We start from the raw sequence: 21,087 nt of genomic DNA on the forward strand, positions 1-21,087 counted from the left end.
TCTTTAGTTGCAAATTAAAATATCATTCTTTTGCTACTTTCAATATTCGTCAACTGTTCTTAAGAGTTATTCAGTTCAAACTGTGGCTAACTTAAGAAAAAGTCTTAGAGAAGTTGTTTCTACTGTGGAAATGAAAATATCTAAAATGTTTTTCTAATTCTGACATTATGCAGAACTCAGACAGGGGTCAGAATTATTTATGTGTTGGAAAAATAATCTTTTATCTAGATATATTTTCCAAAAGAAAAATTAAATACAATGGCTCAAAGGATTTTAATCCTTTTTCCAGATGACATAAAATATTTAGGATATGTTTTACATGATCAAATGTTAAAGCTGATAATTTAGGGAGGTAGTGAAAAATGCCTCTGATTAGAACTAGGTGAGCTAATTCAGGGTATACAATGAATGCACTCATGTACAGAGGACGTTACCTGTACATTATAGGCATTATCTATTCAAAAGTTAATGCTTGGAGTTGCAAGTCTTCCTCAGTGATATAGCTTTCTGTTGCTACCTTTTTCTACCTAAAGAACTTAAATTTTCTACTAGTTGAATCATGAATGAATCAATAAAGGAGGAGGAGCCCTTCTTTCTGAATTTCTTAGGTAAGTATGCAGATAATTGGGAGGATTCCTGTTGTCTTTCCCTTTGGCCCAGTTTAGTGTATCAGGATAGTGTTGGTTCCTGAATGGGAGGAAAAATATAAGAGGGAACTCTGAGCTATGGAACCACTAGCCCATGTGTGTGTACAAATTACTACTGTCATTGTCAAGATCTTAGAAATTAATCACAAATCTTGGTACTTAACAGAATTTTAGAGCCTCTAGGAATAACAAAGATGATGGTGCCTGAAGAACAGGAAAAGTTGATAAGATGAGATGAGAACTGAGTCTAGAAAGTTAAGATAGAGCTAAATAATAAGATTTATCTGTTTGGATTTTCCTGTAAAGAGTGCAGGGAAAGGGAAGTCTTTGAAGCGGCAGAAACAAGCAATAGCCAGATTTATTTTTAAATGTTATTCTAATGGTGGGGCATTAGCAAGTGTAAGAGACTTAGATTGTTTGATGTGGATGAAAATTTAGGTAATAAAGGTCTGAACTGGGTCAGTGTTAATGGGAATAGAGAGGACAGATTCTCTTCAATTTTTGAGGAGGAAACAAGGATCAGATATAGTTTCAATGATTTCAAATTTTCTCCCTGCTCCAGAATTTGTGATATATGGTATGGCAGAGCCTGAGAATTTTCACTTTAAACCAATGCTATGGTAATGCCTATGCTCTTTAGAGATCACACTTCCAGAATCACTGTTCTAGATGACTGCAATAAGCAGTGGTTTTAGATATGGCTGTTTCTGGCAGAGGAAATCTATCTATCAAGATCTATAGTGCCTAAGGGAATTGCAAAAATAAATGGAAGGATCTTATTCTCATTTGCCAAATATATTTTCCCCCAATACATTTTAACTTGGCCTAGAACATTAATTTATTTTAGAATGGATACTTTCACCCTATTTTTAAATGATCACTCTTAATTCTTTCTAACTAAATCCCAGACATCGCCTCTTTGATTGTCAAGGAGTAGAGTTATTTAATTTTTTTTTTTACCAAGATTTAATGTACATTTATTCTTAACACGTGGAACATACAGTATAAAGATTTCATACTGAATAAATGATATTCATTAAGCCAAAAAAGGAAAAAAAGGAGGAATTTACATCAAGTTTTAGCTACATTGTTGAAATACAAATATGCAGATTTTATCACTGAAAAAAATCTTAATTGTGTTTCTTCATCAGGAACTTCAACTGAACCTAGAACTTTTTCACACCTCGATTAGAAAGAAAAAAAAAACGAAACAAAAACCCAGAAAAAAAAACCCTGTAAGTTGATTGGCTGCTGAGACAGCAAGGACTTTTTACAGAGACCTGTACAGCATCACACCAAGAGGGGCGATGTCTGGCAAGAGATTGAATAGCTGTGTCTCACTTTGGGCAGGTCACCAACTTGTTAACTCATCATACTATAAAGGGGTAGCTGGGAGGGGGACCAAACTGTGGGACTCTAAGTGTAAGTGTATGTGCAATGTACAATATCATATATATACACACGTGGCAGCATAGCAGCTGCAGCTAAAGGTTAAAACCAGTTCTAAGAAGTGATTTCAGGGTTATTCATACAATCAAGGAGGAGAGAAAGAGGTCAGGGTGTTGTAGGTTCACACATGATAGAGTTATTTAATTTTTGACTTCTGGTTTATCAAGCAACATTGTAAAGCCACAGACCCAAATCATTCTTTAAATCTTTTTGATACATTTATTATTATAACCATTTAAGAATTATAATGTTTGCCTGTTTTCAACCACTTTTATTACACCTATTATTATCCTAGGTCACAAAGTTAGAAATTTACCATTCCCATTTAATGGAATTTTCCTATTCTGAATCTCAATATTGGCTCGACAGTGCCATGAATTTTGTGTTCCCTAAAGTTCATGCCAATAAAACTTTTTTAAAAATAGTGTCTTACAGGAGTGGAGAAGAGAACCAAAATAAACATGGAAGTAAATATTACATTAATGGTGACAAATATTTCATGCATAAATTGCCTTTATACTCATTGGATAGAAATAATTAACATAGAAACATGCATTTTTAAGATAATTATTGTATTTACTTAACCAATCAGAGAAACCAAAATGAGAGAAAGGAAATTTACAAGGAAATGGAAAAGTAGTGTTGACACAGAGATGCTTTTGTTACAGAGGCTCCTGTGATTAGAATATAAAATGAAAGCTTGACCTTGGAATCTGTTATGTTTCCAATACACAAAGAATCTGTGTAGCCCAGTGATAAACAGTAGTTCATAAATTTCTCTTCTTGTGATTTCAATGGTAAAATAGTGTGGCATTTCTAAAAATATTTTTTATCTTTTCCTTTCAAGCCTGGATTAACCTTTTCTGCTCCCTTTCAAAGTGCTCTCTTGCATTTTCACTTCCTTCCTAGCCAGCCACTGCAGTCCCTTCCAGCACTCCCAGTCCTTGTGTGTGCATTTGCCTCAGATGCCTCTGAGCTACATGGAACCAGAGCAACCAACCTATTTTATAACCTGGCTATATTCTTCTCATTTGCTTGAGGGAAGGATTAGGTCTATGGGAAAAATGACTGAGCAAGGCTTTCAAACACTTGCTCCCTTAAAATTACTCAGAAAAGTTCCAAGTTTGAGACTTGTGGCTTTTCATCCACCTACTCCAGCAGAGAACTATACTCAGGGGTACTAAGTAAGAATAGCTGGTAATCTGTCATCATCCATCAAATATGTCTTGCCATTGAGGAAGAAAGATTTGCCAGTACATTAAATGGATCTCAAGTACGTAATAAGAGCTGTTCAGTCGATTTGGTTAAGCTAGCAGTTAGTTTACTGAAAAAGCATTCTTGTTATTCAAGACCTTAAATGGCACAGTCCAGAGAAGCTTCTTCTCCATTAAGGAAAAAAATGTGCTTGTTTCAAGGTTAGTGTTCTTTATCTTTTTAGATCAGCAAATCCTTTGTCTGTGGAAAAATGAAGCTCTGGCTTCATTATTTTCTAAAACTACATATTACAAAATTCCATTCTTTTCCAAATTTACAAATAAAGTTGTCTACAATTCTCTGACTTCCATTCATAAATCATATATAAAAAGAATTGAGTTGTGTTATGTACATATACCAATTTCCCACAATGAATAGAATCATTATATGCTGCAAATGTGTACTAATAAAAATAAAAATAAATTTAAAAAGGAATTAACAGTGAAGGATGAGTTAAAAATTAACAGGGTATTGCTAGTTTAAGAGATTGTATTTCATTCATTTGGACATGTTCAGGGCTGCAAAACTCAGGTAAAATGCATGCTTAGAATATGTAAGGCTCTGAATTCAAACCCCAGTACTTGAAAAAAAGAATCACAACCCATTTGTACATGTTAATTTAATTCAGTTAAAATTTATTAAAACTTCTGTTTCATAAGAAAGCCTCTGATAAACTCCTTTGATGTCTGATATTATTTATGATCTTTTGAAATTCTAAGACTTTTTAATAGATGATATCTGTACTTGTGTATTGGCTTACATAAACATATAACTAAATTTGTATTAGTAAAACAAGAAAAATAAAAATATACTTTCTTATCTGAATTGTTTTTAATTTGAGAAATAAAAGCTACAACAACTTGCATTAAGATTTGAAGGAGTTTCTGGACTTTTATCTTAAGCCATGATTATCCTTCCTTGTAAGATTTCCATGCAGGGGGTGGGGGAATCTAAAATAGAAACAGAGTATGTATGTGTATGTTTTATCACTTGGCAAATTTGTTACGGAACCTAAGTCATCCATCACCATGTCACAGAGTCAATAGAATCTTCCCCTTTGGAGTCTTGCCTGAAGATTTGTGTGTAATTCTCAGAATAAAGAATTATTTGAACCCAGGATAGCCAATGTTGTAGATCATATGGTGACCAAAAGTTTTTTTGACATATCTCCTTTCTAAGATAGACTTTAACTTCTTCCTCACTTGATCATGTAGATTCTTCTTAGTTTTCCATTGTGTTCACTAGTATGTAACACACAGCTGATTGTATTTTCCCTTTTTGCTTGCTAGAGCCTTGCTTCTATGCATATTGGATCACTGGAGAAGTTTTCAAAAATATTAATGCTTAGATGGGTCTTACTTCTAGAGACTCTGATGATTTAATCTGAGTTATGGCCATAATATTGGCCATTTTAAAGTAGTTTTTAAAAAGGTTTGCTTAACAGCCATATACATTGGTTTAGTCCATTTTCTGTTGCTACAATTGAGTACACAGATTGTGTACTTTGTAAACAATAGAAGTTTACTTAGTGTTGGTTCTGGAAGCAGGGAAGTCTGACAGTATGGTGCTGGCATCTGTTAAGGGCCTTCTTGCTTCATTATAATATGAAGGAGGGTACCACATGTTGAGACAAAACAAGTATAGTGCCTTAGATCTGTCTTCCTCTTTCTTTAAAGCCACTAATGCTACCTCACCTAATCCTAATTATGCCCCCAATGCTGGACCTCCAAATAACAATTAACAAATGAATTTGATGATTGCATTTCAATTCCAATACACTAACTTTTGGGAGACACATTTAAACCATAGCACAGGTGTACTTTACCTTTTCAAAATGGAAGGATTCCAATTCACATTTTGATAAGGAAATTTTTGTGAGATAAGATCACAGATAATTTCAGTCATTGTTCTCTGAATAAATTGAAAAGCAGTAGAGTGAAAGTGAAGATGTCATCTCTGGCATATGCAGTAAGGAGTCCACAACAAATCCTCTTCTGACACATTGTGTAATTTCCCACTATACAAAGGAACTCTATCCTTAACCTATGCTGCCACATTTACTTCTTGCTGTATTGGTCATAAAGTAAGTGTCAAAGTTATTTTTATTTTCCCAATAAAATTGTTGACCTTCAAAAGAAATAAATGTCAAAAGTCAAAAAGTAAGCACATTGCAGAATCAGGTCTGGACACAGTCTACCTGCTTATGGTTGGCATCAGTGGCAAGATAATAAAAGATAATTTCCTGAGATGTTAGAAGAGATCCATCAACATTACTGGAGATTGTGCAAGGCCAGAGGTTCTTGGTAATTTCATTGTGGAGTGAAATTATGTTTACTCATGATTTCCCTAACATCAGCCATTGAGTGTCACTTTATGTTTACGCCATAGCTAAAGGCTACCTGAATTATTATTTCTCTTCAATTTTGATTTACTTATATTTTTAAAAAATTATCTTAAATATCAATATCCTTATGAGCATGTGCTAATTATATCTATTTTTAATACATAGTGAAATATGTATATATTGTTTCGGTTAAAACAATAGCTCATCTATATCTTAGCCAAAATTGGTCAGGACTCACATTAATAGCACTGTAGTCTTTACCTTGAGACCTCTGACTTTGGAGCCTGAATGGTCTCTTATGGCAGTTGTTTGCCAACATAGATCTAGTATTGAGGTGAGGGTGTAGAAGGTTCCTTCCCACTATTGTTGGGACTGGGTTGATGAGAAGATATATATAGTTGGAGGATGATATTCTGAAGTAACAGTTCCCTCTGTGTTCAAGAAGACACAAATGGCCTTTCAGTAAGGTGTATTATTGACCAACATTAGGCCTTAAGAAAATTTGCCCCATTAGATGGAAATCTATCTGTTGATATCTGTCTGGCTAGGCTGGATTCAAAACTTAGAGAAGATAAACTCTAAATCAACACTATTGTTTTTGAAAAAAGATATCTAATGTTACTTTAGTGACAACATATGCTTAAAAGGAAGGGAGTTGTTATGTCCTAGTTCTTATTTTTAACAATCTCAAGATAAGATCAGATTTTCCACCTTGATAAGTTCATCAGATGTTGAAAATATGGCCTATCTAGGGAATAAGCTTCATAAATCCTGAGATAATGCCAGCAGAACAGAATAAAAACCTGAGCTTTGATTCACAACATGAATACAGAATTTTGACTCATGAAAAAATTCAAGCCTTTAAAAAAAAGTATCTTCTCATGATCTTATCACTAAACAGCTGAACTATTGCAGGGAAATGGCATAGCAGGGGTTTATTTATTCATTTTGAGAAGTTTGGTTTCATTAGGTTATACACAAAGAAGAGCAATCAAAAGAAACTCATTTCACATCTGTTCTCCTACTGATGAGCTATAATGGTGACTGATTGCATGGGGGCATTTTCTTTCTTCTCTGACCTTTTTGTCCTGATAACCTGGCCATTTCCTGCCAGGGGTTGGAACAGGACACATTTAGATGGAAAGTGCTTTTGCTTTACAGAGATGAAGCACTTCCCTGGCATGTTGAAATGCTTCTCATTTGCAATACAAAATGAATTGCTTTATGATGGAAGTATTTGGAAAGGAGAAGAAAGCTTTTTAAAACATGCTTTCAATAACAAGATAATCAGCCACCTACTTGGCTGAGGATATCACCATGTACACATGAATTTCCTCTAGCCAGAGTATGTGAGGCCTCTCACTTTTTTCTTGCTGTAGTAATAATAGCAAACAAACTTCAGCCACTGAAACTAGAGCTGAAGGCAAATATGATCTACTCAATCCTTAGGGAAGAGAAAGTAGCCGTTTTCTGGGACTGATTCATATGAGATGTGCACCTTTAGAATTTTACTTTCATTTGAAGGGTAAAGTGGTTGCTCCTGTTTTTGGAACTGGATAATGAGATATCAGAGAGTAGTGGCTCTCTGCTTGTTACACTAATATTAGATCTTATTTGAAATTATTGAGCTAGTCTAAGTAGAAAAAGGCATGGCATCTGTGGCTGCTTAATGCTTTTACCAAAAAGAGAATGTGCAACACAGACTGAGCACAAAATTTCAGAACAAGGAGAAAGAATGTCTTGAGACATATTTGAAAGTCACTCATGACAGTTTAGTTTTTAGTTTTAATTGGTAGCAGATCATTACCACCTTTATTGAAGAGGATCATTCTGGCCAGTATTATTTTTTTCCTTTATTTAAAGCAGGCACTCCAGTACACAGAGATGGCTTAAACATGTATATCAACATTACTTCTTGTTACTCACATAGTCTAAATTTAAATATCAGATTTTGAAGAATATATTTGTTACCAAGTATAAGAGAAATTTCACAAGTATTTTATTGATAAAATAGTGTAAGTTGTTGGAAAAGTGCAGAGCTCTCATTTCTCGGTCTCTTCTTTTCCTTAGAGCGGTAGAACATTTACATTAGAAAATTTGCACTTGTAATTCCTTGCTTTGGCCTTTTGAGAGGTCAATCTTCTCCCATCTTCTTGCCAGTTTTATAACTCCAGAATGTCTTTTTCAAGAACCTGAGAGTCATACCTTTGAAGTTTCATCATCAAGGGACTTAGCATTCCTATCTCACATTTGCTGTGCAAGGGTAGAAGCCTAACTTAGATAAGTGCTAATTAGCAAACAGATGGCCTAATCAATTTGACTAATCTCCTGTCTCTGTCCTCCAGTGCTTTTCCACTAGCCCATTCAGCACTTTTGAAAACTCTCCTTTTCAGTTCAGTAGAGTTGAGTTCAATCTCTCTCCTAATGCAATTGTTCTGAATAAAGACTTCACTGTCTAACAAGTGTCAATACAATTTTTGTTACACCTGATACTTGTGAAAATGTAATATACTATAGCTTGCTGAGTATTAATTATTCAAGTTATCTATATCTTTCTTTATTTAGATTTTTATCTCCTGTAGACTAGTTGAACCCTTTACAGTTTCTATGGGATGTGATGAAATGCCCCTGTACCTTTGCAACAGCACAAATTGGTTTGACTTTTTTGAAATAAATTTGTGTAGGAACTGTGTTTTCTCTCCACATCCTATGAAATGGGGAAAATGCATTTCCTCTCCTATCTACAAAATGTTTGAAATGAACAAGTTCACAGAATAATCAAATCCAATTCATTTATTGTAAATATTAACTGAATAGGAACTTGCAAAATATTTTTAATAGGTCCTACAAAAATAGTGGCTGTAGGCTATAAACTCAAAATTTTAAACTCAAATCTGTCGTTTTCACTCTAAGAACTAAGTGAATCTTCTGAAAAAATAGTAGAGAGGAAAGTATATTTCCTTGTAGCCTGTAATGGAAGAGAGGTGTTAAGGCTTGTATCTAGATGCTCCCCCAAGCCTTATGTGCTCCTAGGTGGAGCAATTGGTAGGTGGCTGGATCATAGGTGTGTGATGCTGGATTAGGGTATGTGATACTGGAATTAAGGATATGTGATAACTACAGTAAATTAATTTAGGATAGATCTGAATGTAGATAATAGTAAGGCCCACCCTAGGTGTGGATTGCACCACCCAAATGGGTTGTAGCCTGGAGGGGATAAAAGGGAGAGAGAGGTTTGCTTCTTGCTGCCTGTTCTGCCATAGACTGTTTCCCCTCTGCAATGCCCTCTGCCATGTCATCTTGTCTTGCAGCCAGCTGCCTATGGACTGAGACCTCTACAAACTGTAAGCCAAAATAAACCTTTCCTCCTTTAATTTATGAGTGCCAGATATTTTATCCTAGCAGTGAGAAAAGTAATTAAGACAGATTTTGGTACCAGAGAAGAGGAGTTGTTGCTATGACGCTCTGGAACTGGTTTGTGAAAAGAGTTTGGGAAGGTTTGGAGATGCCTACTGTGGAAGCAGCCCTGGAAAGCTGTAAGCTAAACTTGATGGGAAAGTCTGCTCACAGCTTAGAAGACCAGACTGGTGATAGAGACGCTGCTGGTAAAGACCAGGCTGAGGAGTTTTCTTTTGGCTGTTGGACTTCAGACCATGTGTGTTATGCTTTGACAGAAAATTTGTCTGCATTTTTCTCTTGTCCAGAGACTTTGCATGCATGAGACTAGTATTAAGTACAGTGAACTAATTAACCTGTGAAAGAAATTTCACCAGTGTAATGCTGTGTAATGCAGTGTGATGCTGAATCAGTAGCATGGCTACTGTTGAGGGCTAGATCTATGTTGAAAATCAAGAGCAAAAAGCCCAGCAGAATGATTTAAACATTTTGAGATTGGCCAGAAAGGAAGATACAGTAAATTTGCAGACTGCAAAGATGGAGGAGAGAACTCAATTGTTGAGAATAGACCAGACAATAGAAAAGATGTCCTGAGGACATCACAAGAACCAGCAGGACTCCAGCCTTTGCAGCCTCAAAGTTGCAAAAGACTACTCCAGTGTAAAACGTTCCAGAATGGCAGTAGCCTAGAGAATTTGCTCCTCAGGATTTGGTTCATAGTGACCAGCAATCCAGGTACTTGATCCCTACAGCCAAGAGAGAAGGAAGCATGAGCATACCTTGACATTATTCATGTGATGCTGGCTTTAACTGCATGCAGATTGCAAAAGTTGTGGGGTCAGGAAGACTTCCATGTAGACTTCAGAAGAAGGCCTGAGAGGCCAGGCAGTGTGCCTCTGCAAGGGCAGTGTGTGAAGCTATGACTGTGAAGCCAAAGGTTCTATAGAGACCCTAGAAAGTTGGAGAAGCCAGGACATGGATCTTCTGAGGAAATCCATAAGGAGTGAGCAAAACCAGCCCAAAAGAGAAGCCGTGGGAGCCATAACCACCAGCAGTGCCATAGGAATGGTAACACCCAAGCCCTTTGGAGTTCACACATCTTGTCACAGACTACCTTAAATGCTGGACTGGAACTATAGGACTTAATGTTGTCCTGATGGATTTTGGATTTGCTTTGTTCTCATTCTTTTCTGTTCCCCTATTTGTATCTTTTGGAATGAGAATGTTTATCTTGTGTGTTGCCAGTGTTTAACTTTCTTTTCTTTTATATAGGGGCTTACAGCTAAGAGTTTGCCTTAATTTTCAGAGGAGACTTTGGACATAGACTTTTCAGCAATGCTGAAACTGTTAGGACTCTGGCAAATCTTAGAGGTGGGCTTTTGCATAAAGGGATACTCATGAGTCTTTTAGTGGCCAGGGGCAGAATGTTATGGCTTGTATCTATCTTATGCACTTTTGATGAGGGTTTTGGTAGGTGATTGGATCATGGGTATGTGGTACTGGATTAGGGTGTGTGATACTGGGATTAAGGGCATATGATGACTAAATTAGTTTAGCATGTATCTGGTTGTGGATAATGGAAAGGCCCACCCTGGGTAGGCTGGCTTGTAGTCTGGATGAGATAAAATGGGGAAGCAGACTTGCTGGTTGCTGCTGCCTCCTGCCTGCTCTGCCATGGACTGTTTTTCCTCTGCAATGCCTCTCTTCTGTGACACCCTGCTTTGGAGCCGGCCAACTATGGACCAAAACTTCTATAGACCATGAGCCAAAATAAACCTTTCCTCCTTTAACTTGTGGATGTTGGGTATTTTGTCCCAGCAATGAGAAAAGTAATTAAGACAGAAGGATACTTCAGACATACTTGTTCTTCATTGTTTTTGCTAAAAAGCAGGCTCAGACTATAGGTTGCAAAACTATTAAGACAGAACATAATCAATTGTCTGGTACCCACATTTAGTCAACAAAATTACAGATGTGTAGTTAAAGTTGAATTTATGATGATCAACGAATCTTTAGTAGAGTTATGTCTCAGGCAATATATGGGGCACATTATATTAAAGAATATTCACAGTTTATCTGAAGTTTAAATTTAACTGGATATCTGTTCTGCCGCTGGTCCAGGCTAGGAAGGTTCACTTGAAATTTAGGCAGCCAGAAGAAAAGATGCAGAGCCATGGGAATGTCTGACATGCCTTTGCTATCTCAATGGCACAGGAAGGAATGCTAAAAAAGTCCTACTTCTTTGTATTCAATGTCACACAAACCCAGTAAGTTGCTCAAGTGTTATATAATGCAGACTACTTCTTTAGATATTCACTGCACATGTGCAGGCTACATAATATATATTGACTCACTAGCAAGTGGAAAGCATAGATGAAAAGCCTGAGCTCGGCCATCTTGGGTACTCTGATCACACACTCCACCCCTCACAAGGGTTTTTACCTAGCAGTCAACCCATGAATCTTCCATCTTCAAAGTAGTTCCCTTCTTGAGAAGAATGAGACATTATACTCATAATCCACAACAACAACATAGGCTACAATAACAAGGCACAAATAAATGCCCTCCCCACCCATATGTCTAGGACGTAACACCATTGTGAAGTTAGGGATGACCACCTTTCCTCTAGGGGATCCCCAGTCAATGTTTGTATAGTTAAATTTTCCCTGGCCAATGCACCTAATGCCTCATTGACATTGACATGTTCATCAAGTATGTACACACAACATTCCCAACATAGCATAGCACAAATGCCACCTGGTGAGGTTGTGAGGCTATTCAAGCCCATCCATCCTGTTCTGTGAGCAACTTTGTGTAAGTGATACACTTCACCATTTAACAGTCCTAAGGCCTGTCAAATATAATTAAAAGCACAGAGCATGGACAAGGCAAGAGCAATAACTTCAGCTTGAGTAACTATGTTGTTGCCCTGTGTTGGGGGGTGGGGATGGCAAGCAGGTAATACCACCATGTTGTACACTTTACTTGGTGCCTTCCTCTGAGAGTATCCCAATTACTGGGCACAGTAAATACACATTTCAGTGTTAGTGCTGGAAGGTATGGTCATCTGCATATGCAGTGTTCTGTCCAGTTGAAAGGCAGGTAAGGTCACCTATGGAGCCTGCGTTCACACGAAGTGACTTTGGTACTGGGAACAAATGGTTTAGTCTCATTTCTGCCACCCCATTTTTCTTCATTATCCATTCAGGAAATATTTGTACATTGAACAACAGGAGTCCACCCCATCATTGCTCCCATGCGCACACATTCTATGCACAGAGGGGTAGGCCTCTATGGTGAACCATCTACTTTCACCTACATTTTTGGCCAACTTGGCAAGATTTGCTATTTTCTGCCTGCCATGAACTATTTCTCCTCTGTGATGATTGTCTGCCATTACACCCTGCCTTGGAGCCAGCTGGTTATGAACTGAAACACCTACAAACTGTGAGCTAAATAAATCTTTCCTCCTTTAATTTGGAGTGTCAGGTGTTTTGTCTCAGCAACAAGAGAAAAGTAACTAAGAAATACCATAGCAAACACCTGCACCTTGGTTTTGTTCCGGAGAGTGGATGGATCATCTTTGGACCAAAAGGTCAGCTATGTTCAATTCTGCACTATAGCAGGCTGGATGTTGCATGGCAAGCTGACAGCTGCGCTGCTGGGGAGTTGAGTACATACCCAAAAGCTTGTTTGATTGCCAATATCAGCATATGGATGAGCCCAATCAACTAATGTGTTGCTAAGGACGATCCTAGAGGTGAAAAAAACAGCAGTTAAGAGGACCAGCAGCTATAGGTCCTTATCCTTTAGCAAGGTGCATGCAGATTTCTTATCTGAGCACAGCAGCATGTCAGGTAAAGGAAGTCTTCCTGGTTTTTCATACCAATCTTTCCTTGTTAGGGCCACAGCTTCCATGGGCTCAACATGTAAAAGGAGGGGAGAGCTCATAAGGGGCACAGAGGCAATACAAATGTACCTCTTAGAATTAGATTTGCCCCAGTATGTGAGAGTGCATGACCTTTACCTTTGGGGCCCAAGTGGTAGATACCTATGGGATTATCTGCAGATCATAATCTAACCCGGTTGCCCATGGGTCAGCAGTGCCACTCATCACATGTAGGAAGCTTGTACTGTCCATGGCCAAGCCCATTCTTCTGTTTACCTTGGTTCAGGGCAGTTCATGATGGCAACAAAATATCACCTTGGTGGCCCACTCTAGGCTTCAAAAATATGCAATAATTGAATGGGGGCAACCACATAATGCAATGATACCTCCACAGGTGTGAACAATGGCTTTGTTCACTCAACACATCCCATAACCAGTGAGTCCAATCCCAGAGCATAGGTATCTGAGATGAAGCCATGTCTTTCAGACCTTGCTTTAAAATCCCATTGTAACAATTATCCCAGAGGCTTTAGGATTATAAGGCACATGGGAGGACCAGACAATGCCATATCTTTAGTCTACTATTATACCTTGGTGCCTCTAAAATGGGTTCCCTGGTCACTTTCAATAATCATGGGCTAATACAGAGCATATAACTGGGCTAGGGTATGCAACACTGCTCCTGATTGGGATGTAAGGCCGGGTAAGCTGCCAGGTGGCCCGTGTTGATTACTTCTTTATGGTCATTTTTGCAGTGTTGAATTCCACTTCCACTTCTGGGGACCAGTCACAAGGGCTGTTTTTCTTTCTTACCTCTTATAGGGAGTATAACACCTAGACTAGATATGGTACAAAAGCTTTCCAATAGCCCAGCAACCCTAAAAAGGTCGGCAACTAATTTACTGTTGTAGGAACAGGGTGGGCCTGGATCATACGTATGACTTCCCCAGTGATAACTTTTGTCTTACCATAACAGACAACCCCTAAGAATTTGACTGAAAATCCAGGCCTTTTCAGCTGGCCTTTGTTGACCACCTAACCAGAAGTGCTAGGAGATGTACAGATGCCTCAAGTAAGCAAAATCAGTAAATGGTAGGTACATTTGCATAGATGGTAGCTTTGGTACTACCAAAACATGGCACAAGATGAGGCAAAGCAGATATCCCTGTGGGGGATATGACACTGAGAGCCATGCCACATAAAAGCAAACTGATCCTGGCTGCCAGGTCTATGTCAATAGAAAAGATGGCATTAGCCAAATCTACTACAAAGTAGTAAGTACCCAACCCCTGACTAAGGCAATCCATCAGTCTGCTACAGAGGGCACAGTGGCATGCAGTAGAGCAACAAACTTATTTAGCTCCTGGTAGTCCACAGTTATCCTCCAGGACCTATCATCAAGGTTTTAGCCAGGCACACAGGTGAATTATAGGGACTATGTACTGGCTGGATGTTTCCTACCTTCTAAGGGTTCCCCTGGCATTGCCTAAGTTACTTTCCCAAATCTACCAGTTCAGGCTGAGTGTGGCAGTGTACACAGGAAACTCAGTCATGTGGTCACCCCATGAGGTGCCATGGCATGCTGCTGCTTCATTGTCTGTATCACCACAGGATGGGCCTCCTTGCATGGAATCAGTTTGGCTTCTTCAACATCCAGTTGTTTTTGTCTGTGATCTCTGTTATCTCATCAATATACACTCCTTCTGAACATAATTTATGAGTGGTAACTATCTTCTCTTCAATCTCCCTGATGTGAGCATCTCATCTTAACCAGGCTTCTGTCTCAGTGCTTAGGGCAGCAAGGAATACCCACTCCACTGCCCCAGCAGTGATAAAGCCACTCTTCTTTTCCAAGGTCTTTCCCATGGCATGCAAAACTTTCTCTACTGAAACCAAGTGTCTCATTTACCTCCACACAGGCCTGAGGTGGGCCCCAGACTGAGAGGAACCAGGCCACTGAGTACTACATACTTTTGGCCACCACCCCTTAATCCCAGCAGGGGAGTGGAGAGTTCCATACAGAGAGATTCACTAAATCCTGCTGCCTATGCCAATTGTTCTGCCACCAGTCCAGGACGGGAAGGTTCATTTGAGATTGGGATGGCCCAAAGAAAAGATGCTGAGATGTAGGGGATGTCTGACATGCCTTTAATATCTCAGTAGAATGAAGAGTAATGCCAAAAAATTTCACTCCCTTGTATAGGATATTACAGAAAGCATGCAAGTTGTCAAAAAGTTATATAACACAGACTACTTGTTTACATGATAACTGCACATGTGTGGGCTACATACTATTAACGGACTCACTAGCAAGTGGAAGCCTACCTTCAGCCAAAACCTTGAGCTTGGCCATCTTGGGTATCCTGACCACACAATATCCTACAGGACTTTGGGTGATGACTGAGACAGATGAGTGAAAAAAATTCCAAATCAGTATAATTATTTAAGCAAAAAGAGAAAATACATTTTATCCTTGTCTGTGATAAGATTTTACACATACTGGCTAGTGAAGTTGGACATCTTGAGTATATGACATTCACAAACTGTATTACAGATATCCCCTCTAAATTCTGTGTTAGAAAAAAAGTCTCATTAACGGGCAAATGAATAGGTGAAATTCTGTGCATTGGAAATAGAAAAAATAACACTGGGGTTAGATCCCCAGTGAAGGCTTCATCGGGTTTTTATGACAATTCATGAGATTAACCAATTATAATTCAGCTGCTTGATGAAGATATCAAAAGACAGTTCTTTTGATAAATTCTTTGTTGTAGTTAGGAATTCGTAAGGGATAAAAAGATAATAGAACAATTCTTGCTCTGTGGGCACTGAAAGTTACAAAACAATTGATGTTATCAAATTTGTTGGAGACATTGTTTTGGAGCAAAAGATAATGCATTATACACATAAATCAATTTGCACTGAGTATTCCTGCTATGCCAAAGAAAAACAATTGAATTTGTTGCCCAAGTAAAGATAAAAACCAATACTTTCCCAGTATAATGTCTCCATAAAACAGTACAAGTGACTATAATATGACTGGGAATTTGGCTTCTCACCTCTGCTCAGTTTAGGGCCTAGTGTCAGCATGGGGGGAAGGGAAATGGGATAAAGTTCTTTCTGCAGGAATCTAGAGGAGGTTTAGAAAGTAATTGTCTATGATTATCCGAAATTTGTTCAGTTCTGGGCCCAATTAATGGTTATCTAAGCTTCAGCAGTTTTTGTGTCTTTTGGTTTTCTTATTGACTTTGCAATAAAAGGATTACATATTTTATGCAGTTGATATTTTGGCCATGTTTTCAGCATTAAGTAGGGTTATATCTGTACCCTAAAGCACATGCTGCAAAGACTAGACTTCTGATTTGGACTACACTATATGTCTAGGGTAAATAAGGGAAATCACCAGATGACTATTACAATAACCTCTTCGTTGGTCAGTCTGTTTCTGTTCTTGCCTTTCTTAACACAGCAGTCAGGGTAATCCTGTTAAAATATTAGATTTAATCTATTCAAAACTCTACAGCAGCCTTCCTTGTCACATAGTTGAAGTCCCTGCAGGGTTCTCTGTGATTGCCACTCACCCTATATTTGGGACCTTATTTCTAGTGTGGTTTCAGCAAAGTGATGAAGAGAATTCTCTGGTTGTATTTAGCTCTCTCTGGCCTCAGGGCTTTGGTTTTCCATTTTTCCTTTCCCTTAAATGCTTTTCCCCTAAATATTTTATGGACAAATTACTCACTTCCTTTAGGTTTTAATCAAAAGCATCTCTTCAGGGAGAACTTCCTTGACTGATCACTTATCAAAATACAGCACTTATATATACCTTCCTCAACTTTTTTTCTTTTCAGCATTTATCACCAACATACCATATATTTTATTTATTTCTCTTGTTTTTTGTTTGTCTTCCTCAGCATGAAATCTTTCAGGATACAGATCTGTGTCTGTTTTTTTCAATGTTGTGTCCCAGCACAATGCTTGGCATAGGGTGGATATCAATACATATTTGTTGAATTAAGGCAGAAAAGAGGAAATACTGTCATCAGTGATGTGGCAATCAAAGTTTCTATGAAAAATAGGGGCTAAATTAACATCTGGGAACTTTTTAGGCAAATTTCTAAGCCTCTCCTAGACCTATTGACTCAGAAACTATGAGGTCAGCTCCCAGAAGTCTGTACTTAACAAGCCTTTCAGATGACCTAGATATATTTTAAAAATTGAGAATCATTGCTCTCCATTTCTGCTTCAGCATGTTTAGGACCCAAGTATGTCTTTCTGAGGGACCCGGAAAATATAATTATATTATGATTCATAATAATAACTATATTTGGTCTTCCTTTGGTTCTAAACACACGCATTGATTCTGTACTACATGAAATGAGGTAGATGACTTTTCTGTGGTTAGATATTTATGGGTCTCTTTGAAATATTCCTTAAATATTAATTATTTTGAGAACTAAATCAGTTATTTTGATTTATCAAATGGAATTCATCCATTCAATCAACTGAATAAATGCAATACATCCATGAGGCAAAGAGAACAAATTCAATACTGGCAGGTGAGAAGGTATCTGTTATTATTATGAAACTTTAAATTTGGATAAAGCCTGTCCAGATAAGACATTTCAATAATTTATCTTTTCTTAAAGAAACAGATGTTTAACGAACAATAAGCCAACAAAGTGAAAATGAACTTGTAAATTTAAATAACAATTGACATTTAAACTTTATTTTGTAAATAAATTAATATTGGGATTTTGATTTAGATTTAGATTCAGTCAATAGTAGCCTTTTGCTGGTGCTGTTTTGGATGGAACCTGAATTATTTGAATAAGTTGTCAGATTAAAAAAAATACAGATTTAGGCACAGAGAGACTTTTTTCAAAAAGATATTTCAAGTGGGAGAAGAACTACTGCATCAAGAAGAATGCCCCAGTTGAGATATCTGCAAGAGTCTGAAGGTTTAGTCAAAAGGGGATTTTCTTTAATAAGAAGGGATAAACAAAGTTAAAAAGAAGAGGTTGGGGATAATGGTGACATGGTAGAAATATAACTCCCAACCTGCTAGATATCAGATACACTGAGTTCCCAGGAATCAATGAATGAATTCTAAGAAACAATGGAGGTTAAGAGTAGGAAACATTGGGGCTGGGATTTAGCTCAGTGGTGCCGCTGCCTGCCTAATAAGCACAAGTTTCTGAGTTTGATCCCCGGTACAAAAAAAAAAAAAAAAGAGTAGGAAACATTTGATAAATCCCAAGAGACCAAAAGGGTCCTGGAAGTGGATTGCCACCAAGTTCATTTCTCTAAGAATGTTTTATAGCGCAAAATCACAAGGTGAGTACAATACAAGTCAAACTGTAATCAGCCAATAAGATTACAAGTATAGCTGCTTAGCTAATATTGATCCAATAAGGAAGCAGGTCATGTAGCAAGGGCATATGGAAAGAACAAAGACGTTTTTGGAAAGGGATGGGTCCATATGCTCTGGGCACTCACCTAGGCAAATGATGCCTGTCTGGATTTCCTGGATCAGGTACAAATCATAGTATAATTCCAGTTTCTGTTTATCCTTTAAGGAGGCATTTATAATGAGGTCTAGTCTTCAGATGTGCCTCTAGCCACAATTCTGATGTCTTTATTTTTGTGCTACTTCCTTGAGTACCCCATCCCTCTCTGACTGTATATTAATTTCTATCTAATTTAGCTCCCTATAGTAGTGGGATGAACATGATGCAGGTATCAGTGACTTGATGGGAAATTAGAGTATGTTTTACTCTGAGGCCAGTCAACTCTTTCTCTGCAGGGGTCACTGAGAGGGGTTGCATGCTGATTTAGGGCGAGAGTTGGTCAAAGTTTTAGAAACTTTGGGGTAGAGAGAACGAAAGTTTGGTTAAAAACATTTTGGGGCTGGAGATTTAGCTCAGTGTATCCTTCACTTGCTTCACAAGTGCAAGGTCTTGAGTTTAATCTCCGGTACCAAAAAAAAAAAAAAGCAAAAAACAAAAAAAAATTTTGTTCTGATGAGCAATGGTAATGAAAAGCTAGCTATCATTTATGAGGAAAAGAATGGGAATTTGAAGGGTCTGTGTCTGGCTTTATTATAAGCAAATGAGAGGCATCCATGAGCGTTATGTAAGTCATGAGGAGGGCAAGTAATCCATTTCCTAGAACAAAATGCAATAAGAACAAAATGTATTATTGTCTTCTAGGATCACAGGGCACATGTAAAATTCAACATTGTCAATGATCATTGACATTGTCAATGTTGACAGTTGTCAACATTGTCAAAACATAAATAGAGTTTGATACAATATACTTTGAGAATTTCTGGTATCCTCAGCAGAAAATCATACATTACTAGAAAGATAATTCTGGAATATTATTCCATTTTTGATCATCTATTTATATAATTAAACGACTTACATATAAAAGAGTCCAGAAATGACTTACATATGTTAGAGAAATGCAGTGAAAAACTAAAATATTTCCTGCCAACCCAGAAAACCTATCCATAAAAGAGAAAGGAAACTGGTTCATTGGTGAATACACATTAAACCTGAATGTGATGTGCATTATAGGCAATGCACTAAGAGCTTGGAGAGACATAAATCTCTTTTCATTGCAGATTCATTGCATACACATTGTCAAGATAAACACCAACTAGCTCTCAAGTAAAAAGACTTGACAGCACTATTTTTCACACATAATTCAGTTTAGATTCAGCTGGTAATTGGAGAGACCATCTGTATTTGCTGCTTAGCTTTATCCAAAGGAAAAGTAAATGTCTTATATCCTTGGGGCAGGTGGTATAGTTACAACTTGAAGACAGACACACTTCTGAAGTTAGGCTCCTACCTTTACACAGAAACTGGGAGGTGGGGCACTGACTTCCTTGGTGAATCACTGTATATAGGAAAAGCAAACTGCATTTATTTATTCTTACATGATTCTCAGTACTGTTTTTTTTTTTTTTTTTTTGGTACCGGGGACTGAACTCTGGACTTTGTGCTTGTGAGGCAGGCAGCGGAACACCAATGAGCTAAATCCCCGGCCCTTGTACTGCACTTTTTTTTTTGGTACCGGGGATCGAACTTGGGTCCTTGCGCTTGCAGGGCAGGCGACAGAACCACTGAGCTAAATCCCCAGCCCATGTACTGCACTTTTGATGCCAAATATATGGAGCTTTTTCTTGAACCCAGCAGGAGTCTAGGACTCCGTGAATACCAATTGGATGTTACGATTCAATTGAATTCTGACACTACCTGGAGTTAGTGCATACTGCACAAATTTGCTACCTTCTTTAGGTGGGATTTGCAAATAAATGATAGATCCTCAGTTTATCCATGACTTTTGTCAGATTTGGCTACAAATTGAATATTTCCATGCTTCCCTTCTCAGGTTTAATACTTTTCTAGAATGACTCACAGAACCCAGAGAAACAGTTAAATTTAATTCATTTGATAAATAAATATTTACATTTATTGATTTGTTCTGTAATAAAGGTTATGTTAAAGATATAGATGCACATTTGATAAAGAGGTCCATAGAGTGCATTCTGGAAGAGTCCCATATGCAAAGTTTTATCTTAGAAATCTAGATTAGGAATTGGGATGGGAGTAGCAATCTTGGGATTTACCAATATGATTGCTGTGCTTGCCTCAAAGTTCAAGGTAGAAGGTATATCCTTGAATTGTATTAAGAATGAAATAGAGAAAACAGAAGCAAAGTTCCTTATTGTTTGCAACCAAATGCCTGCTGACAAAAATGACAAACTACTAGAAAGGGTATCTTGTGGCTCTTTCTTCTGGCAATATGATCAGTTCCTAGATAAATGATATTAAAGGCTACCTCCAGCACTTCTCTACAAGGGCATTTCATATCTCTGATTGTATTTCTTTGCTTCTTTGGCATTATTGGGTAGATGGAGCCAGAAGCTAAAGAGATTCATAATGTTTTTCTCTCTGAATTCTGATGAAAGGAATAAAATTTAGAAAGTTTACATTCTTAATGATTTCTTTGGAAAAATGTGGATACGAAAAGTTTTGGGAAACCGGAATAGTTTTTACTCTTTCAGGAAATCAGTTGGTTGTTATTCATAGTTTTAAAAG

The sequence above is a fragment of the Heterocephalus glaber genome, unplaced genomic scaffold, assembly GCF_053883595.1.
Source record: "Heterocephalus glaber isolate CG9 unplaced genomic scaffold, H.glaber_assembly_v1.0 deba00001543, whole genome shotgun sequence".
NCBI lineage: Eukaryota > Metazoa > Chordata > Mammalia > Rodentia > Bathyergidae > Heterocephalus > Heterocephalus glaber.